Source organism: Balaenoptera physalus, assembly GCF_965194825.1.
Source record: "Balaenoptera physalus genome assembly, chromosome: 6".
NCBI classification, from domain to species: Eukaryota; Metazoa; Chordata; class Mammalia; order Artiodactyla; family Balaenopteridae; genus Balaenoptera; species Balaenoptera physalus.
This window is the reverse complement of record NC_138885.1, coordinates 81,280,430-81,304,354: the sequence shown is the minus strand read 5'-3', so window position 1 is coordinate 81,304,354 and position 23,925 is coordinate 81,280,430. Positions and strand designations below refer to the sequence as shown.

The 23,925-nt window shown below is 35.3% G+C and overlaps 1 long non-coding RNA gene across 1 annotated transcript in view; it reads left to right on the top strand.

Annotated features, from left to right (window-relative positions):
* Positions 1–23,925, top strand: part of LOC309663419 — a 206,672-nt gene that overhangs the window by 57,415 nt on the left and 125,332 nt on the right. The gene's annotated exons all lie outside the window — the stretch shown is intronic.

Genomic DNA, 23,925 nt, shown 5'->3' with positions numbered 1-23,925 from the left:
AACCAGGCCAGGGACCAGCCCTGCCTACCAGTGTGCCCACAGTAGTCAGCCCCACCACAACAGAAGGGAACATTCAGCTCATATGGAGGCACCCCTAGAGCATGTAGCTTTGGTGACGCTGCTGGACCCCATAGGATGTTTCCTACATAAGCCAGCATTTCCAAGATTGAGAGATGTAACTGTCCTAACTAATACATGGAAATAAACACAGAGAATTAGGGAAAGTAAGAAGAGAGAGGAATATGTTCTAAACAAAGGAACAAGACAGAAAAAGAACTAAACAAGGTGGAGATAAGCAATCTACGTGATAAAGAGTTCAAGATAATGATCAGGAAGTTGCTCACTTAACTTGGGAGAAGAAGGATGTGAGAATTTCAACAGAGTTAAAAAATAGAAAAAAGAACGAAACAGAGCTGAAGAATACAGACACCGAAATAAAAAATACACTAAAAGAAATCAAAAGTAGATTAGATGATACAGGGGAATGGATTAGTGATCTGGAAGACAGTAGTGAAAATCAAACAAGATGAGCAGAAACAATTCTTTTTTAAAAAGTGAGGATAGTTTAAGAGACCTCTGGGACAACATCCAGCATACTAACATTCACATTATAAGGATCCAGAAGGGGAAGAGAGAAAGAAAGGGACAGAAAACTTATTTGAAGAAATAGTAGCTGAAAACATCCCTAACCTGGAGAAGGAAACAGACATCCAATACCAGGAAGCACAGAGATTCTCAAACAAGATAGACCCAAAGAGGTCCACACCAAGACACATTATAATTAAAATGGCAAAAATTAAAGATAAAGAGAGAATCTTAAAAGCAGCAAGAGAAAAGCACCTGGTTATGTACAAAGGTACTCCCCTAAGATAATCTGCTGACTTTTCAGCAGAAACTTTGTAGCCCAGAAAGGAGTGACACAATGTTTTCAAAGTGATGAAAGGAAAAACTAAACATTCAGATTTGAAGGCAAGATAAAGATGTTTTTTTTTTTTTTTCAGACAAGCAAAAGCTAAAAGAGTTCACCACCAAACTGGCTTTACAAGAAATGTTAAAGGGACTTCTCTATGTGGAAAACAAAAAACCATAACTAGAAATAAGAAAATTATGAAAGAAAAAAAAATGTTGGTAAAGACTAACATACAGTAAAGGTAGTAGATTAACCACTTATAAAACTAGTAAGAAGGTTAAAAGACAAAAGTAGTAGTGAAATCATCTATATCCACAAAAAGTAGTTAAGGGATACAAAATAAAAGATGTAGGGAATTCCCTGGTGGCCCTGTGGTTAGGGCTCCACATTCTCACTGCTGAGGGCCTGGGTTCGAACCCTCATCGGGGAACTAAAATCCCACCTGCTGTGCAGCGTGACCACACACACACACACACAAAGATGTAAAGTTATGTCAAAAACATAAAACATGGGTGGAGCAGGAGTAAAAATGCAGGATTGTTAGAATGTGTTTGAACTTAAGAGATCATCAACTCAAAATATATAATAACATATATATTCATATATATATATTTATGTGTATATGTATATGAAATTCATATATATATATGAATTTCATGGAAATCACAAACCAAAAACTTATAATAGATACACACACACACACACACACACACAGGAATGCAAACATAACACTAAAGATAGTCATCAGATCACAAGGGAAGAGAGCAAAAGAAGAAGAAAGGAAACAAAAAGTAATACAGAAACAACAAGACAACCAACAAAATGGCAGTAAGTACATACCTATCAATAATTACTTTAAATGTAAAAGGGCTAAATGCTCCAATCAAAAGACATAGAGGGGCTGAATGGATTGAAAAAAAAGAAAAAACAGGACCTCCTATATATACTGCCTACAAGAGACTCACTTCAGATCTAAAGAGACACACAGACTGAAAGTGAGGGGATGGAAAAAGGTATTCCATGTAAAAGGAAACAAAAAGAAAGCTGCGGTAGCAATATTTATATTGGACAAAACAAACTTTTAAAGAAAGACTGTAACAGGAGAGAAAGAAGGACATTACATAATGATAAAGGGATCAATCCAACAAGAAGATATTACAATTGTAAATATCCATGCATTCAGCATAGGAGCACCTAAATACATAAAGCAAATATTAACCAATATAAAGGGAGAAATTGACAGTAATATAATAATAGTAGTGGTTTTAACGTCCCACCCATTTGCATCAATGGACAGATGATCCAGACAGAAAATCAATAAGGAAACACTGGCCTTAAATGACACATTAGACCAGATGAACGTAATAGTCATGTAAAGAATACTCCATCCAAAAGCAGAAGAATACACATTCATTTTAGGCACACATAGAACATTATCCAGAATAGATCACATGCTAAGACACAAAACAAGTCTCAATAAATTTAAGAAGATTGAAATCATATGAAGCATTTTTCCCCCCAATTACACAGTATGAGAGTAGAAACCAATTATAGGGAAAAAAAACTGCAAAAAACACACAAACATGTGGAGTCCAAATAATATGCTACTATACAACCAAACGGTCATTGAAGAAATCAAAGAGGAAATAAAAAAATACCTGGAAACAAATGAAAGTGGAAAAATAATGATACAAAATTAATGGGACGCAGCAAAAGCAGTTCTAAGAGGGAAGTTTAAAGCAATACAAGCCTACTTCAAGAAATAAGAAAAATCTCAAGTAAAAAATCTAACCTAATACCTAAAGGAACTAGAAAAGGAAGAACAAACAAAATTCAAAGTTAGTAGAAAGAAGGAAATACCAAAGATGAGAGTAGAAATAAGTGAATTAGAGACTAAAAGAATAATAGAAAAGATCAACGTAACTAAAAGCTGGTTCTTTGAAAAGATAAATAAAATTGATAAACCTTTAGCCAGACTTAGCAAGAAAATAGAGAAAGGTCCCAATAAATTAATTCAGAAATGAAAAAGAAGTTAGAACTGATGCCACAGAAATACAAAGGATCATAAGAGAGTATTATGAAGAAGTATATGCCAATATTGGATAACCTAGAAGAAATGGATAAATTCCTAGAGATGTACCATCTCCCAAGAATGAATCAAGAAGAAATAGAAAATATGAATAGACTGATTATCAGTAGTGAAATTGTATCAGTAATAAAAAAGCCTCCAAACAAACCTAAGTCCAGGACCAGATGGTTTCATAGGTGGGCCATACCAAGAAATTAAAGAAAAGTTAATACCTATTCTACTTAAACTATTCCAAAAAATTGAAGAAGGAATGCTTTGGATCTGATTCTATCAGGCCAGCAAACCTTGATACCAAAACCAGACAAAGACACCACACAAAATATTACAGGCCAATATCCCTGATGAACATAGATACAAAAATCTTCAACAAACTATTAGTAAACTGAATTCAGTGATACATTAAAAGGATCATACACCATGATCAAATGGGATTTATTCCCGGGATGCAAGGATGGTTCAAGATCTGCAAATCAATCAATGTGATACACCCCATTAACAAGTTGAAGATAAAAATCATGATTATCTCAATAGGTGCATAAGAAGCTTTTGACAAAATTTATCATTCATTTATGATACAAACTGTCAACACAGTGGGTATAGAGGGAACACACCTCAATGTAATAAGGCCATATATGACAAACCTATAGCTAACATCATACTCAATGACGGAAAGCTGAAAGCATTTCCTCTAAGATCAGGAACAAGAAAAGGATGCCTTTTAATCAACAAATTACTTGAAGTCCTAACCACAGCAATCAGAAAAGAAAAAAAAAAATATAAAGGAATCTAAATTGGAAAGGAAGAAATAAAACTGTCTTTGTTTGCTGATATGACACTATACATAGAATATCCTAATGATGCCACCAAAAAACTACTAGAGCTCATTAATGAATTTGGTAAAGTTGCAGGATACGAAATTAATATACAGAAATCTGTTGTATTCTATACACTAACAGTGAACTAACAGAAAGAGTAATTCAGGGAACAATTTCATTTACAGTTGCATCAAAAAGAATAAAATACCTAGGAAGAAATCTAACCAAGGAGGTAAAAGACTTGTATTCAGAAAACTATGAGACACTGATGAAAGAAACTGAAGATGATATAAACAAATGAAAAACAATTTATACGGTGCTCATAAATTGGAAGAATTAATATTTTTAAAAGGACCCTACTACCCAAGGCAATCTATAGATTCAGTGGAAACTCTTATCAGAATACCAATGGCATTTTCATAGAACTAGAACAAATAATTCTAAAATTTGTATGGAAACACTAAAGAACTGAAATAGCTAAAGCAATCTTGAGAAAAAAAAGAACAAAGCTAGAGGTAGCACACTCCCTGATTTCAAACCATACTATAAAGCTATAGTAATGAAAGCAGTATGGTACTGGCACCAAAATTGGCCCATAGATCACTGGAACAGAATAGAGAGCCAAGAAATAAACCCACACTAGTATGGTTAATTAATCTACAAGAAAGGAAGCAAGAATATATAATGGAGAAAAGACAGCCTCTTCAGTAAATGGTGTTGGGAAAGTTGGACAGCTACATGTAAAAGAATCTAACTGAACTACTTTCTATACCACATACAAAAATAAACTCAAACTGGATTAAAGACTTAAATGTAAGACCTGAAAACATAAAGCTCCTAGAAGAAAACATAGGCAGTACGATCTTAGCAACATTTTGTTTGGATTTGTATCGTCAGGCAAGGGAAACAAAAGCAAAAATAAACAAGTGTGACCTAATAAAACTTAAAAGCTTTTTCACAGTGAAGGAAACCAGCAACAAAACAAAATGTAGCCTACTGAATGGGAGAAGATATTTGGAAACAATATATCCCATAAGGGATTAATATCCAAAATATGCAAAGAACACGTACAACTCAATATCAAAAAAACCATGCAACTCATTGAAAAACAGGTAGAAGATCTGAATAGACATTTTTCCAAAGAAGATATACAGGTGGCTGACTGACACATGAAAATATCCTCAATATCACTAATCATCAGGGAAATGCAAATCAAAACTACAATGAGATAACAGCTCATATCTGTGAATGGCTATCATCAAAAAGACATCAAATAAGTATTGGCAAGGATATGGAGAAAAGGGAACCCTCATGCACTGTTGGTGGGACTGTAAATTGGTGCAGCCTCTGTGGAAAACAGTGTGGTGGTTCCTCAAGAAATTAAAAGTAGAACTACCATATGATCCAACAATTTCACATCTAGGTATTTATCTGAAGAAAATAAAAACTCTGAGTTGAAAAGATATATGCACCCCAGTGTTCACTGTATCATTTTTTTACAATAACCAAGATATGGAAACAACCTAAGTGTTTTCCAATAGATGAATGAATTAAAAAGATATGGTATATAAATACAATGGAGTGTTACTCAGCCATAAAAAAATGAAATCTTGCCATTTGTGACAACAAGGATGGACCTAGAGGGTATCATAGTAAGTGAAGTAAGTCAGACAGAGAAAGAAAAATACACTATGATCTCACTTATAGTGGAAAAACTAAACAAACAAAACAAAGTGAAAATAGACTCATAGATACAGAGACCAAACAGCTAGTTGCCAGAGGGGGATGTAGGGTTGGGTGAAACAAGTGAAGGTGATGAAGAAATACTAACTTCCAGTTATAAAATAAATAATCCTTGAGGATATAATACACAGCATAAGGAATATGGTCAATAAATATTGTAATAACTGTGTATGGGAAAAATGCTTACTAGACTTATTGTGATGATCATTTTGTAATATATGTCCATGTTAAATCAATATGTAGTACACCTGAAACTAACATAATAGTGTACATCAACTATTTCTTAATAAATTAATTTTAAAAGATTTATTATTTATGCCATAAATGTATTTTATTTTTAAAACATATCAAGAATATGGTAAAAAAATCAGTCAACTGAAGTAACCTGGAGGCCTCATTGTAGGTCTTTTACTGGGTAAACTATGGAAGAAACAATGTATTTGGTGATAGAATAATTATATTCATTCTTCATTATTGATAGTGAGGCTAGAAAAGGATAAACAGATAAAGAGAAGCAGAATTTGAAATGTAAGATCTTAGATGGTGATCAGATACCAATACTAAGCAAAGTGCGAAATGCAAAGGTTATAAGCATAAAAATTTCAAGTATCAATAAAGGAGATCAAAGAATAAAAGAAATTATAATATTTTATTGATTCCATAAAGGCAGCCTTTGTTTACCCACATTGTGTAAAACTCTCCCTGTGTGCCAGAAAATTAGAAAAGAGCAAAGAGATCTTATTCTCCCTTTGGAGGACAAGAAGAGTTAGAGCCAATTTGAAGTTTGGGCTGAATTGAAAGCTTCCCCAGGGAAGGGTTGGAAGTTTCTTTCCACTGTCCTGACCTCTGCTAATCTTGGAACTTTGTTAACATGCTAGTAGAAAGGGTCATGCAATATAAAACTAATTTTTTCCTTTTTATTCACTGTCTACTGAATTCCAGATGTCTATGTAATTATTTTCAAATATCACAGTTTTATTAAGTTACGTTGTTTATTAACCACTGTACCTATTGGGTTGGCCAAAAAGTGCCTTCGGTTTTTAGGTAAAAATAAAAGACACATTTTTCATTTTCACCAAGAACTTATTGAACAACATATTCACCCTTTTGTTCCACTACCTTCTGCTATTTTTCAGGCAACTTCATAATTCCATCTTCCCAAAACTTTTTATCTTTTTGAGCAAAGAACTGTTCCAGGTGCCTTTTATAGTCTTCCAGGGAATTGAAATTTTTTCCATTGAATTTCCACTTCCATTACAAGTATTTTGTAAAGACTGAAATAAATGGAAATCCACACGGCAGATGACACCAAACTGCCCAGCCAACCTGTAACAGTTTTTGCCTGGTCATCAAAGAAACATGTAGTCTTGTGTTATCCTGATGGAAGATTATGCGTTTTCCAAAGTTGACTAATTCTGGACATTTTTGTTGAGTGCTGCTTTCAGTTGGTCTAATTGGGTGCAGTACTTGTTGGAATTACTTGTTTGGGTTTCCAGAAGGAGCACATAGTAGAGGACTCCCTTCCAATCCCACCATAGACACAACATCACCTTCTTTGGATGAAGACTGGCCTCTGGTGTGGTTGGTGATGGTTCATTTCACTTGCCTTACAACCTCTTCCGTTCCACATTATTGTACAGTATCCACTTTTCATCGCCTGTCACAATTTATTTTTAAAATGGAATGTTTTTATTACGTTTAAGCAGAGAATCTCATGAGGAAATATGATCAAGAAGGTTTTTTTCGCTTAACTTATGTGGAAACCAGACATCAAATTGATTAACATAACCAAGCTGGGGCAAATGATTTTCAACGCTTGATTTGGATATTTTGAGTAGGTTGGCTATCTCCTGCATGGTATAACGTTGATCTAAATTAATGTCTCGATTTGATCGCTATCAACTTCAACTGGTCTACCCGACTGTGGAGCATTGTCCAGTGAGAAATCTCCAGCAGGAAACTTGGCAAACCACTTTTGACACGTTCCATCAGTCACAGCACCTTCTCCATACACTGCACAAATCTTTTTTTGCATTTCAGTTGTGTTTTTACCTTTCTTGAAATAGTAAAGCATAATATGCTGAAAATGTTGCTTTTTTTCTTCCATCTTCAATATTAAAATGGCTACACAAAAATTCACCAATTTTGATAAATTTTTTTAAATGCACACTGATATGACAGCTATCACAGCTATCACAATACAATCTAACAAAATTGTTTCGAATGAAGTTAAAGACAACTAAGCACTACTAGAGCCATCTTATAAAAAAAAACGAATGAACCTTTTAGCCAACCCAATATCTTGAGGCAAGAAATTGGACCAATTAGGTATGAGATCCCTTCCAGACCTCCTATGATAATAGATAGTACTGTCCTGGGCAAACTCCCCTATTATCCTAAAAGCCAGAGTACTTTGGGAAGGTAACATTCTCTCTATAAGAATTTAAACATTGATAAATAGTGTATAACGTATGCTAAAAACAAAACATAGACATCATATTAGTTGACAGAAGAAGCCATTGCCTCCATTTTGTGTTAAACAAGCATGAAATCAATAAGTTATTTATAATCTATCCACATTATTGATCAGTATATTAAAATGGGACCTCCAAGCTATCTAGCAAAATATAGTTATGAAATAATGCTATTTGGTAAAGTGGATTGGGGTAGAAATAAATAGTTTATTCAGTAACTCTCTTTTATCTCCATTTAAAGTAGCTCATTGATTACATTTTACACTTCAATTTATTTCTGTAGAACCATTCTTAAATACAGACCTCTTGAATGCTTGTTTCCACTTTCATTAGTTTCAGGTATGAATTTTCTCCATTTCATGTATTTCATATATGTGAATACACATGTATACTATATTTATATTTGGATACACCTGTATTTTGGTATATAATATTTTCTTTATATTTTGTTCTGAGCGTATTTGACAATTCAATTTACTAAGCAGTCAAATTTCCTGTTAACTTTATTGAAGATTAAGGTGCTTCGTTTTCCTTTGTTTAGAAACTATTTTTAAAGAGCTTTATAGTGTGAAAGGGCAATTTATAAATTATTATACACTGATGATTTATGCATTTATATTTACATATCATTCATGTCTTCCTTAGTTCACATTTCTCTTGACATGAATGCACACTTTCAGTGGAGAATATATCATACAATAAATACTGAATATTCATTTTAGAAGATTTGTTTGAGTGGAAATCCTCTTTCTTGTAATTCACAACACAAAAAATTCTTTGTAAAAATTCACTGAAGACTCCAGCTGTGCTTTCATTTTGTGCCTTCCCTATAATACTAAGGAAAAAGTGGATCTTTGATAGTTATTTTGAAGCAATGCATCCTTTAACAATACACGTTCTATAAATGTAGCTCTTGAGTTATTCCATAAAATTGGTCCTCTAGCAGTCATTTATTTAAAATATAAGTAAAATTTATTAATGATTATTTTGAGATCATGATCGATTTCTTTCTAAGAATGATCGTAAAACTAAAAAAGGGTAAAATTGGACCACAGGGACTTCAACAACCATAGGAATCTGATCTTTCCCCCCACAAAAAAAGAGATGTAAACTTTGAGATTGCCCTAGGAAAGAAAAAGATGTAAGAAAAAAAATAATTTAATAATTTAGTGAAGTTTGTGCCCAATTCATGCCTTGTCACTCATGCATATGCAAGTGTCATTTCATTTTTCATATTACACTTTCTTTACAGTAAAGTACTCTTTTCTAATTCACAATTGTCCTTTGACCTGATACTTCTTTTATGGCTGCTTTCTCAGATAGGGTTTATGCAGGTTGGTTTCTGTTTCTTCATAGGACATTTTCTTGAAAAAAAAAAAAAATCAATTTCAAGGATAAGTTCTCTTCACTTGTGTGTTTTCACAGCAAAAGTCAACAACATATTGTCCCATTGCTTAAAAAAAAAAAAAAAAGAGCTCAAAATAGGTATCTGGAAGCCATGCCATGACCTTAATCATGTGGGGCATTAAAGGTATTTCCCGAGTTGGAGATATTTCTGCATGCAGGTTATAGGAATTATAGAACTGATTTAGTTTTCATATTCTTTATCTCTCTCCTTCCCTTTTCTTTCTTTTCTATATCAGCTATGTTCTTTCTTGTTCTCTTAGAATTTAAGCTTCTCATATCAAATTTAGTTTCACATGAATCTGAGACTCTTGATATATGTCCCTGCCATATTTCTTCCCAGACACTTCTCATCATTGTCATTCACAAGGAATATTATTTTGAGTCGGATTGTTCATATCTATATAGAAAGCCTGGCACAAAGAAAGGTATAAAGGGATTTTACCAAGTAGGAATTTATAATTGAATTATAATTAAATTTAAATTAAAGAGTGTATACTTATTTTGAAAGGTAGAAATGAGAGAGGTTCCTGTCCTTTGTGGGTCCTTAGTCCTCAGTGATCACATTGATATTCTCTTTAGATATCTGTTTTAGTTGATGAATATTTTGAACAGCAGAGAATACTTAGCTATCTTTGTAACTCTTGAGCTTAAGCCAGTTTGTGGTATATAAAATAATCAGTAAATATTTGTTAAACTGAACTAAACTGAAAAGAACCTTTTTTAGTTAGCAAGCATTAACTGTAACCAATACTGTAATGTTTGGGACTGAAAAGGCTATTATAAAAATTTAAAAATTCATATTTTCCCTGTTGAGATATTAATGTCTGTTTAACTTGAATAGAAAAAAAGGCATCTTTTGGAGGAGAAAGTGAGGTAATACAGAAATTAATTTTGCCATGAAATGATCCAGAACAATCTATGTCATTCTAAAGTTTGTGCCAAATATAGCATATGGAAAACTGTTTCTTAAAATATGTCAACCTTCCCAGAATGTGAAGTCATTGCCTTTGGTACTAACTGATTGGCTTGCAAAATTCACCCTCTAGAACAGTCCTAACATCAAATGTGGAGGTGTAAGTTCATGAAAAGCATTCAAAAAATGAAGCTTGTTTGTATAAATATAATGAAAGTCTACAGACAAAAGATGAAGTAATGACCAAACAAGTCAACAAATCTTGCCTTTTGAAATGTAATTTTTAAATATACAAGCTTATGCAAAAATACTTCATCAGAAGAAAGAAGGGATAAATTCCATTTTATAATGACTGTATTTTTAGAAAAATCTGTATGTGTTTATTTGATGATTATGTGAGTAATATATGGTCTTTGTAAAACCCTTAAACTATTCAGAAGGACTTAAAATTAAAAATGAAAATCCTCCTGCTAATCTACTTGCACAAATGTTACCATTTATAGTTTCTTATATATAATTAAAAACTTTTTCATATGTATTAGCAAATAGTAAAAGATAGAATTTTATTCATTTTCAATGTTTTATTTATAAAGTATGCAAATTTGAATGATATTAAATAGTTAAAAAAAACTGGACATACATAAGCTTGAAATGTATCCATGAAATAATTCATTTTAACAATATTGATTCTTTAACAATATTGATATACAGAAATCTGTTGCATTTCTATACATTAATAATGAAATGTCAGAAAGAGAAATTAAGGAAACAATCCCATTTGCAATTATATCAGAAAGAATAAACTACCTAGGAATAAACCTACCTGAGGAGGCAAAAGACCTGTACTCTGGAAACTATAAGACACTGATGAAAAAAAATCAAAGATGACACAAACAGATGGAAAGATATACCGTGTTGTTAGATAGGAAGAATCAGTATTGTCAAAATGACTGTACTACCCAAGGCAATCTACACGTTCAGTGCAATCCCTATCCTATTCCCAATGGTGTTTTTCATACAACTAGAACAAAAAAATTTTTAATTTGTATGGAGACAAAAAAGACCCTGAATAGCCAAAGCAATCTTGAGGAAGAAGAAGGAGCTGAAGGAAGCAGGCTTCCTGACTTCAGACTATACTGCAAAGATGTAGTAATCAAACAGTGTGGTACTGGCACAAAAGAAGACAGATCAGTTGAACAGGATAGAGACCCTAGAAATAAACCCATGCACTTATGGTCAATTAATCTATGATTAAGGAGGTAAGAATAGACAATGGAGAAAAGACAGTCTCTTCAGTAAGTGGTGCTGGGAAAACTGGACAGCTACATGTAAAAAAATGAAATTAGAACATTCTCTAACACCATACACAAAAATAAAATGAATTAAAGACCTAAATGTAAGACCCGATACTATAAAACTCTTAGAAGAAAGCATAGGCAGAACGCTCCTTGCCATAAATCGCAGCAGTATCTTTTTGGTTCCACCTCTAAGAGTAATGGAAATAAAAACAAGAACAAACAAATGGGACTCAAACTTAAAAGCTTTTGCACAGCAAAGAAAACCATAAACAAAACAAAAAGACAACCTATGGAATGGGAGAAAATATTTGCAAATGATTTGCAACAAAGGATTGATTTCCAAAATATACAAACAGCTCATATGGCTCAGTATCAAAAAAAACAAACAACCCAATCAAATAATAGGCAGAATATCTAAATAGACATTTATCCAAAGAAGACATACAGAGGGCCAACAGGCACATGAAAAAATGCTTGACATTGCTAATTATTAGAGAAATGCGAATCAGAGCTACAATGAGGTATCACCTCACTCCACTCAGAATGACCATCATCAAAAAGTCTACAAATAATAAATGCTGGTGAGGGTGTGGAGAAAAAGGAACCCTCCTAAACAGTTGGTGGGAATGTAAATTGGTATAGCCACTATGGAAAACTGTATGGAGGTTCCTTAAAAAACTAAAAACAGAGTTACCATATGATCCTGCAATTCCACTCCTGGGCATATACCTGGAGAAAACCATAATTCGAAAAGACACATGCATCCCAATGTTCATAGCAGCACTATTTACAATAGCCAAGACATGGAAGCAACTTAAATGTCCATTGAGAGATGAATGGATAATGAATATATATTATATATGTATAATAATAAGAATAATAATAAGGATATATATTTTATGTATATATAATGGAATATTACTCAGCCATAAAAGAGAATGAAATAATGCTATTTGCCGTAACATGGATGGACCTATAGATTATCATACTAAGTGACGTAAGCCAGACAGTGAAGACAAATATCATATATTGCTCATATGTGGAATCTATAAAAAAAAAAAAGATACAAATTTCTGTTTTATCAATATTTACAAGACAGAAATAGACCCACAGACATAGAAAATAAACTTATGGTTACCAAAGGGGAAAGTCGGGGGAGGGATAAATTAGGAGTTTGAAGTTAACATATACACATCACTATATTTAAAATAGTTAACCAACAAGGACCTACTCTATAGCACAGGGAACTATACTTATATTTTGCAATAACCTATAAGGGAAAAGGATCTGAAAAAGAATATATATGTGTGTGTGTGTGTATATTCAGCAGTAGTGCTACCCAGATTACATTGAGTGGTGGGAGGAGCCCATGGTGTTGAGCCCATGTAGAGGCTCCATTTCTTCACCACCACTACTCCATTCTTGGGCCCACTGAGAAAGTATTAGGGTGCCCAAGTAGAGAAGCCGGCAGACAGCTACTGGATAAGTAATCCTGTTTACCTGTTGTTTAGGATGTCTTCTGCAACTGATGCTCTGTCAAGGGCATTTAGTATGTTTCAAGGATGCTCAACCTTTGTGCCCACTCCCTCAGGCTCATCTGAACACTTCTAAGACTTTCTTATCGCTGATCTTCCAATCTTGCTCTTTCCTGGGCTCTGACCAGACAAACCATTTTCCACTGTCCATGTGTTCATATATATCCTTACCTTTAGCCAGCTGTTTTGTTCAAATTGGATGACCAGATGCACTGACCCAAGTTTTGCTCATTGAGAGAATTTCTCCTCACTACTGTCTTTCAGGCCCACCCTTGAATTGTGCTGCAGTGCAGCAGCAGTCTATTTTTAATCTTGCCTCAACATATCTAGTAGACATCCATGAACCAGTTCTGGGTTTTTCCTCTGTTAGCTGGCTGTAAGAAACTGTTCCATTAGCCCATAGGTGTAAGAAAAGTGTGAGTCATTGGTACATGGTAAACCTAATCATGAAGCTTACTTGGGTCTTCTAGACTTCCTTGGTTCTGTCCTAGGTATATGTGGATGAAGCTTCTCTTGAAAGATGTATTGTTGCTGGGCCAGTTGAATCTTATGACATCCTTAGTCTAATAGCATCTAGTTCATTATGGGCAGCTATGGTCAATGGTCACTTGCTATCCTGTGGTCTTACTCTTAGTTTTTACCATGACTCAATAACATGCTAGGAACTGATTTGTAAATAGGATACAGTTCTCCACTGTAAATAGCATGACTTCGATCCAGAACCCTAGAGATCTTTGCTGCAACTCTCCTATTGGGTCTTCCTAGAGACTCTACATAATGTTAATTATGTAGATTAACATAAATTCCTTTAGAACTATGGGTCTGATGGGCTCTGTGGCCCAAGTGGCAGGACTATTTGTACTTCAGCCTTGTTTTACTGCAAAGCCCTCATTTGAGTCACATAAGTGGGCTGAAACAGTATTTAAAAAGCCCTCCAAGTGCTATGCTTCTAAGTGGTAGGAAGTGCAAGGTGCAATAACTCATTCTTTATCTTGAAAATGATATTTTAGCATACTGCTGGACTTCTAAACAATTGACTGATAAATTGGGACCTTGAGTCTTTGTAGTATTTATCACCCATTTTTAGGAGCTCATGTATGTTACTAGAACATTCAGAGTACTTGCCACTTTCTGCTTATCAGTTCTGTTTATCATGTTGTTATCAGTATATCGGACCAATGAGATGTTCTTTGGAAGGTCCAGATGATCAAGATCTGTTAAGAATATACAGTGACAGAAGAGAGGTGATTCAACATACCCCTGGGCGATGCCATAAATGTATCATGTTATTTATCTCAGGTGAATGAGAACTGCTTTTGAGCCTCCTTCCTGATCGGTATTTACCAGATCAGTAGCTCCATACCACATATTCTAGTCCGTGTTACTCTGCCAAAAACACCACATTTAGCAAAAAAGCTGAAATTGGGACTAGTATTTAATTAAATTGTGGAGTCCACTGTCATCTGCCAAGGTCCATTTGATTTTTTATGGCCAGACTGGCGAATCAAATGGATTCTTAATGGGAAACACCTTCGCTGCATTTTTTTAAGCCTTTGAGGTTGGCACTAAGCTCTGTCCTTCTACTCGGAATGCAGTATTGTTCAGTATTGTTCTTGATTTCCTATCTTATCTGTGGTGGGGTATCTATTGTAGTCTTTGTTATTAGAGTCAGTTTAGATCCTGAATTTAGTAGACCTCAAAAGATCCTGGTTCCGCCCTCCTGCACTCTTGGAGGGAATGTAAGTTGGTGCAGCCACTATGGAAAATAGTATGGAGGTTTCTTAAAAATCTAAAAATAGAGCTACTACAGGATCCAGCCACCCCACTCCTGGGCATATATCCAGAAAAGATGAACACTCTAATTCAAAAACATACACGCACCCTGATGTTCATAGCAGCACTATTTACAATAGCCAAGACATGGAAACAACCCAAGTGCCTATCAACAGACGACTGGTTTAAGAAGATGTGAGATAAATGTATATAGTGGAATATTACTCAGCCATAAAAAAGAATGAAATATTGCCATTTTCAGCAACATGCATGGACGTAGAGAATGTCATACTAAATGAAGTAAGTCAGACAAAGAAAGGCAAATATTATATCACTTATATGTGGAATATAAGAATAATACAAATGAATCTATGTACAAAACAGAAATAGATTCATAGACATAGAAAACAAACATGGTTACCAAAGGGGAAAGGGAGGGAGGGATAAATTAGGAGTGTGGGACTAGCAGATACAAACTACTATACATAAAATAGATAAGCAACAAGGATTTCTTATATAGCACAAGGAACTATATTCAATATCTTATAATAACCTATAATGGAAAATAATCTGAAAAAAATATATGTAACTGAAAAAAAAAGATCATGGTTATTTGATAAATGACCCTAGGTCACTGTGCGGAAAGACTGAGGGAATTACTACCCTCACTTACTGTGGTATTCTTGGGTCTTTCCTTACAGAGATCTGATCTCTCTTTTAATTGATGAGTTCTTGTCTAAGAGCTAGCTCAGGTATGAAATGTAGGTGAGAGATTGCAGCTTTTGATTAGTTCCATTGGGGCAGCTGATATCATTCTTCTGCTCATCCATTTTTTTTTTTAAACATCTTTATTGGAGTATAACTGCTTTACAATGTTGTGTTAATTTCTGCTGTATAACAAAGTGAATCAGCTATATGTATACATATATCCCTATATCCCCTCCCTCTTGTGTCTCCCTCTCACCCTCCCTATGCTACCCCTAGGTGGTCACAAAGTACCGAGCTGATCTCCCTGTGCTATGCGGCTGCTTCCCACTAGCTATCTATTTTACATTTGGTAGTGTATATATGTCCATGCCACTCTCTCACTTTGTCCCAGCTTACCCTTCCCCCTCCCCATGTCCTCAAGTCCATTCTCTATGTCTGCATCTTTATCCATTCTTGATCTCTTTTGAATCTATCATGTATGTATGTATCATCTGAAGAAGCTCCCTGTTTACTGCTTATTTGTCTTGCTCTTTGGAACCATGGTCTGTTAGTCATCATGATAGTTTACTGTTGGGTCAGGGTACCCTGGCTGCCATTTCAACCATGCTGCCAATTACAGTTATTACATGTACCTTGTCTCTGACAATTAAGTGCTGCCACCTGCCTCTGCTACTCTGGAATCTTGTCTTCCTTGTTGATACTGGGGAGCCAAGTTTCACAACAGTATGTCCTGCCATCAGCCTCAGCCTGCAGAGGACAGCCACTACTAAGCTTCTCAGTAATAATGGCGTCTCAGTTTCCAGTGCATTCCTCATCACCGCAGTTAATGAAATGTTCTCTGGCCCCTTCCAGGAAAAGTCAGCTGGAGGGTTCTCACATCATAGGCAATAGATACATTTTACCATGTTCATTTCTCTGGGACATTTGCTTCCTTTCCTTAGCAGTCTATCAGTTCTAGCATCTCAAACTTGTTTAATATAAGGCCATTATTTTTTTTTCAAGCTTCCAATATTCATCCCAGCAGCATATCAGAACTTGCCAGGGCATTAAATCCTGAGTCACAGAGCGTGCCCTAGTATCAACAAACCCTTCCTAATCCAGCTTTAAGTTCAGGTCCCCTCCTGGTTCAGGACTTTCAAGAGCCACTTCTAGGCATGCTGTCCTGGTTCCTTCCAGTTCACATTAGCAAGGCCTTACAGCAATTATGGTGAAAAAATCCCTTTTCTCAGTAGAGTTAACAATTCCCAAGTCAGGTTATGACAACACAGCCCTAGACATTGGTCTAGTGGCCAGGAGAGGAGAAAAAAGGCATGTCTGAGGAGGCCAGCATTTTCTAGCAAGGCATCTGCTTCAGTTGAGGCTTATGCATAGTCTCCAGGCCACTATTTAGAAATCAGTGTTAAAAGAGATGAACTTTTTCCCATCTGTTTCAAAGAGTATTATCTTGAGGAAGACCTATTTCCTCAAAGATAATACATAGTATAAGACCTTAATGTTTGTTTTCCTTTCTTAATGACTTAAAATTGATACTTAAAAATGTGATCTAAACATTATTTGGTGAAATTGAAGACATTCTCCAAAATGTCTGAAGTGAAAATGCACCTAAACCAGGCTTATAATATTTAATTATTGACCTGTGTGTGAGTTTGGATTCTTAATTTCAAAATATGGAGTATCTTCCTACTAATAATTAGCACTTTCTGCTGAATGTTTTCTCACCAAGTAGAAACCAGGCTTACTCAGAATAGGGAAGCTGATATGTTGAATAACATATTGTTCACATTTGGCAGTTAACTACAGAGATGTAAAGTTAATAATATGCTTGCCAGGAAAGTTATAAATCAAAATGAAAAAAATTCTGACGGTGAGGACACAACTGGAACATTTTGACTAAGACAAGTAGTTAATCATCCAACTGTGCTCTCAGGTAATAACTCATAGAATGTAAGAAGGAAACAAATGACCAATATTTTCCCATCATCATGGTTTTAGTGTACTGGGTTGACAGAATGCTGTTGGTAAAATGAGGAGACAAATTATGGGTAAAGGGAAAATGTTCTATTTACTTAAGGCATAAGTTGGATACTTTTTTTTTACTGGTAGGAAACATTTATAACACTCTACACTCTTCTTCAATAGGCTGGTGACCTTATAAACCCATTATATGATTACCAAAAGATTCCATAGGTAAAATTCTTGCTTTTCAAGCTTTGTGAATTGCGGCAATTGATAGATTTGTAAAAAGACTTAAGAGGGTAAATTATTTTGTAATGTTAAAAATCACTGACTTCCCATTTTATGCATCCTAGCCTGTGTAAGAAAACAGACAAATGCCTTAAAAGTATGGTCTAATGTACTCTTATCCTGTCGTGATTTTATATTATGTGATCACATGTATTTTCATTTCTCATCTAAATGTTACATTTATAGGTATAAAAATAAACTTTATTAATTAGCATTGTACTTTTCTGAGGGAGTTTTTTTCTGATTTATGAGATTTTATTATTATTTAAATTTTATGAATATTTTAATAGATTTTTTTAAATGCACTTAGGACCATTTAGAAATTGTGTCTTCAACTTCTGAGTCTAGCTCAGACTTTTATTTCATTATGAATTGATCAATCAACGAATTAATCACTCAATCATAAATATAGTGCTGGGTGTGATATTTCTCCGACAATAAATTCGGATGTGCAAAGTAGCTCTCTTTATTTTTTTGTAACTCAACCTAAGCTTCATTTTGAACTTCCACTCTATCTAGGGGCAGAAAATTTAATCTAGTCATTCTGCAGTACACTCAGTGGACTTATTTTCTCTCTGCCTGGCCTCTTTCAAAAAGTGAAAAAGTTTTATTCACTCATTTAGTTCAAGACTCTCCATACCTCTTGAACCCCTTAAGTCCTCCAAGTATGCATGAAACCATCTCTATTTTCTTACGCCAGTGCATCTTTGGAGCTGGTTAGCTTGCTCCTTCTCAAGGCTGCAGATGGGAAACAAAGAATAAGCTTTTAGTACTCAAATATACTAGAGATTCTATTTACACCTTCTTGGAGTGGGAATAAGGGAGCGCAGAGTCCCTTCTAAGAGACTCACGTAAGCATCTCACTGTATTATTCTTTTTAAAAGTTTCTTCCTAAATCGGAGAGCTAATTTCTTTCTTCTTCATCCTTCAGTTGTTTAAAGCACGTATTATTTTGTGCTCTAGATTGTAGACTTTCTGACTTTTTGCTGTCTCTGTGTGGGCTATAAAACTTTCTTTTGAAGGTCAAGAGCTGAGAATTGGTTCCATCTTGTATTTTTTTCTTTCCGCATCTCTGCTGGAACAACTCTACTTTGAGAGTAAGTATGGAATTCCTTTGCTATCTCCTGATTTGAGGAGGGATATCCGTTAGCACAGACTGTGTCTGTGTGCAAGTTGGGGGCAGGAGGAGTAAGCAGAAGAGCAGCCGCATTGGCAGGTAATTCACATGTTCATTCCACCACACAAATATTGATTTAGTGTTTATTACCTGTCAGATTCTTCTTTGGGTATAATGAAGGAAATGAGAAGATATGCTCCCTGTTTGCAGGGAGCATGCAATTAGTGGAGGGAGCAAAGAACAAAATGTGTGAAATAAAGTGCAATTCAAAAATACATAACACATAATTAAATATTAAATTAGGCAATTCATGCCCTACGGTGAAATTACTGTGCATAAGAAAGACTGGGTTGTGGTAGTGAATTTAGAGTTGGTCCTAAAAGTTGGTTGAAGTTTACTAAGAGGAGAAAACGGTTAAGGACATTTAAGATGAGAGAAACGATGTGAGTTAAAGCACAGAAGCAGGAATGAGTACTGTAAGCATGGAGGGAGCAGTGAAAGGACTGGTCTTTTTGGAAAAGAGATTGAGTGCTTGGAATCAGGTGAAAATAAGTTAGGTCAAAATAACTTAATAGGCAAATATTTCAAGTTGGCAGAAGAGTTTAAGCTTTCTGCCACAGATAGCAGAAGATTAGACAGAGGCATGATAAATGCTTTTGTAGAGGAGAATGTTGTAGAGGAGAATTCTCAAGGAGAATGTTGATGTAATCCAAGTGTGAGATGATAAGTGCCCAGAAAAGGGTGTTATGAAGTGGGAATGCAATGAGAATGAAAAAGGGAAAGAGAAGATAAGAGACAAATGATGGAAAGATCTGGGAAAAACAGAGTGGGCTAATATACTGATATAGTAACCTAGTTTTAAGCTTCACATTGTGTTTTTCCCTTTTCCTTTTCCTATTCAAGTAAGTATTTGGTTCTGGGATCATTGTCTCAGGGATGGGATGTGGCTGGTGGGAAGCAAAAAACTTGGCTTTTGTGTTAGAAGTCTAAACCTCATAATGGAGGAAGGCTTTGTGCAATTGGTAGAATAAAGTGAATGTGAACGCAAAGGAAAATGTGTTGGCTGGATTTGTGAAGGGAGAATTGCTTTGAGACTAGAAGGAAACAGATTGGGCAGGGAAGAGACAGCCTGGAAGGTTCATGGCATCCTAGAGATCTGACTGTACAGTTCTGCTTCCTGGCAATGCCCTTGAGAGGATGGGGTTTGGTAAACGCTATCAAGGAAGCAACAACATGAGGCTTTTAGCAGATGGAGAATGGGAAACTTTGTGGACAAATTCCTATGCTCCAAGAATAGTAAGGAAGCTGCACGAGAAAGACCATAATTCCATGGCAGGATGGACTTCTCAGTGGTAACCTTTATATGAGAAGTGACGTTAGGGCTGTATTAGTTTCCTATCTCCCCAGATTCTTAACCCTACAAAATCCTTTACTCTTCTTTAAACCTCAACAAAACCCTGGAGAACTGGATTTCTTTAAAAGGATTCAAGTGGAAGCTTCAGCCTGCCTTACAGACTCATAATAACATTCAGTGGAGTAATGGGAAATACATTTGCATTTATTGCGTATCTGAATTTGTGGGCTTCATTTATCCCTGCTACGCTGGTGACAGATCCATTTTATTCCATGTGAATACAAACCATCACTTTCATTACAAAAGGATTCATTCACTAAATGTTAAAATCTGTTTTGGAAAATACTTCAGATCATGTATTTTCCTTTTTTAAAATATTCATTTTTTAACAAATAATTATGATAAGCTGCTAATGGGAGTCAGTCCCTAGCAAAGGAAAACAAATAACATACAGCACTAGCCTCAAAAAGCTTAGTCTAGTGAGAGAGGAAACATGTAAACAATGATTCTAACATAGGCTGTCTCAAATCCATTGTGGAATAATAATCCATTGTGGAATAGATTAGAAATAAATAAATCAATAATTCATAAATAAAATTCCTGTGTTCTATTATGCATACCAAATTATGAATTAAATCTGGTGGTTTTATGAGAAGGGAATGTGTTATTCATAAAAACATAATATTACATAAGAATTCATTGGGTAACAAGCTGGTTAGAACACTATTCTTGGCTGGAGGAAGGATGGAATGATGGGGTGCATACTAAGATAACTGTAAAAATCTTCCTAACTGTGAGGAATTTGACATTTTGTTTTGAAGGCAGTGCATGTACATATATAAAACATGAAAGCAGGAGAGATTGGGGAAGATTAAGTTCAGTGTTTAAATAGCAATTGTTGGAAATTCTCTGTAGGCAGTCAGGGAATGGGGTTGGAAGGCATTGAGAATGCAAAGGGAAAGGGAAGATGGGACAAATAACAAAAAGTAGGCAAATGTTGGAGATACAGTTTTATGAATCATCTACAAATAAGATGCCATCAATAGAGTATCTGAAGTACTGAGGACTAGTCCCTAAGCTCTGGGAAATGCTCACAACCAAAGCCTTGAAGGGAGATCTCAGGGAGGAGGGGGATGAAGAGTCACCTGAGAGCTGGGAGGAGTGACCGATGACCATGTCAAGAATCAGGGTGAGGAGACCTAATCAAACTTATAAGCTTTTGCACAGCAAAGGAAACCATAAACAAAATGAAAAGCCAGCCTACAGAATGGGAGAAAATATTTGCAAATGATGTGACTGACAAGGGCTTAATTCCAAAATATACAAACAGCTCATACAACTCAACAACAAAACAACCCAATCAAAAAATGTGCAGAAGACCTGTATGTCCAAAGAAGACATACAGATGGCCAACAGGCACATGAAAAAATTCTCAACATCACTAATTATTAGAGAAATGCAAATCAAAACTACAGTGAGTTACCACCTCACTCCAGTCAGAATGGCCATCATTAAAAAGTCTACAAATAACAAATGCTGGAAAGGGTGTGGAGAAAAGGGAACCCTCTTACATTGTTGGTGATAATGTAAGTTGGTACAGCCACTGTGGAAAACAGTATGGGGGTTCCTCAGAAAACTATAAATAGAATTACCATATGATCCAGCAATCCCACTCCTGGGCATATATTCAGACAAAACTATAATTCAAAAGATACAAGTACCCCTATGTTCATAGCAGCACTATTCACAGTAGCCAAGACACGGAAGCAGCCGAAATGTCCATCGACAGAAGAATCGATAAAGAAGATGTGGTACATGTATACAATGGAATACTACTCAGCCATAAAAAAAAACAAAAACAAAAACAAAATAATGCTAGTTGCAGCAACATGGATGCAACTAGAGATTATTATACTAAGTGAAGTAAGTCAGAAAGAGAAAGACAAATACCATATGATATCACTTATATGTGGAATCTAAAATATGACACAAATGAACCTATCTACGAAACGGAAACAGATTCACAGACATAGAAAACAGACTTGTGGTTGCCAAGGGGGAGGGGGGTGGGGGAGGGATGGAGTGGGAGTCTGGGATTAGCAGTTGTAAACTATTATATACAGAATGGATAAACAAAAAGGTCCTACTGTATAGCACAGGGAACTATATTCAATATCCTGTGATAAACCATAATGGAAAAGAATATAAAAAAGAATGTATATGTATGTATAACTGAATCGCTTTGCTGTACAGCAGTAATTAACACAACATTGTAAATCAACTATACTTCAATTTAAAAAAAGAAAAAAAAAGAAAAAAAAATAGAATCAGGATGAGGCAGTTCACGGAAGAGGAGAGTCTCCAGTGGTGTCAAATGCCACTCCTGAGCACTTGCAAAGAATCAGAACTGAGGTAGGCCAACCGTGTGACACGAGTTGGAAATTTTGCTGGTGAGAATAAAAGACAGACCCTTCCATGGTTTTGGAAGCTTGAAGTCTCACAATTTTCTTTCCCTTCTTTCTTCCCTCCTTCTACTATGTCCCTTTTCAGTTAGTTGTGTTTAGTTTCCTCAAGACCTCATTTTATCTTGATTTTACTTTATTTTCACCAAACTTATTTAATAAACAATGCTTGCACATGGCAACAAATTAAAATTCGAAAGCTACAAAAAGATACACAGTATATATTGTGTGTGTTTTTACACATACATATTGGCCTAGTTCTTCCCCTAACAGTGATTATGGGGATTTCTCTTATTATATATATTGAGAACTGCCTAGGTATTTTAAGGGCTGCAAATTATTTCTTGTGTGGATGTAGCATAAAATATTCTACCAGTCCCCTGCTGATAGATGCTTAGGTTGTTTCCAAGTTCAATGTCTGACAAACCATGCTGCAATGAATATCCTTGTGTACGATTCCTTGTGAACATGTGTACAAATCTCTGTAGGTAACTTTCTGGAAATGCAGTTGCTGGTTTGAGAGGTATGTGGCTTGATCATTTTTATTAACGTTAAGGCCTTAATTTGAAGTAGCATTTATTTTAGATAATGCGGTAGCAGAGGACATGTAGTTACCTCCAGAATTAAGTGTTTTTCAATTTGTTAGCCAGATGGAAATCTCTAGAGGGAATGAGACTCCAGAGAGAGAATCTCCAGTAGTGAGTAGCAAGGCGGAAATCGCATCAATGTGGCAATGGCAGGAGTCCCAGGACTCTTATTCCGATATTAACCAGGATTTTAATTTTGTAAGTTTCCTGAGACGTTACAGAAAGTCCTTTGTTTAAAATATTTCAAAGTCCGGAAGAGAAAACCAACTTGTAGTTCAGAAGGTAGAGAAATTAGAAACATCTGGTAAATTCGGTTGCAGACACTGCTTGTGCTTACATGGAGATGTAATAACCAGGCGGTTGACTAGTCCAGTCTAATTCGGGTGAATAATATTTTCTCAGCAGTCTCCTGTCCACAGAATAGCAAAAAGCAATGGGAACATGCTGTAAAGTGCCTTGATGCCCAGAACAATTACACTCTGGAAACATTCTCTTG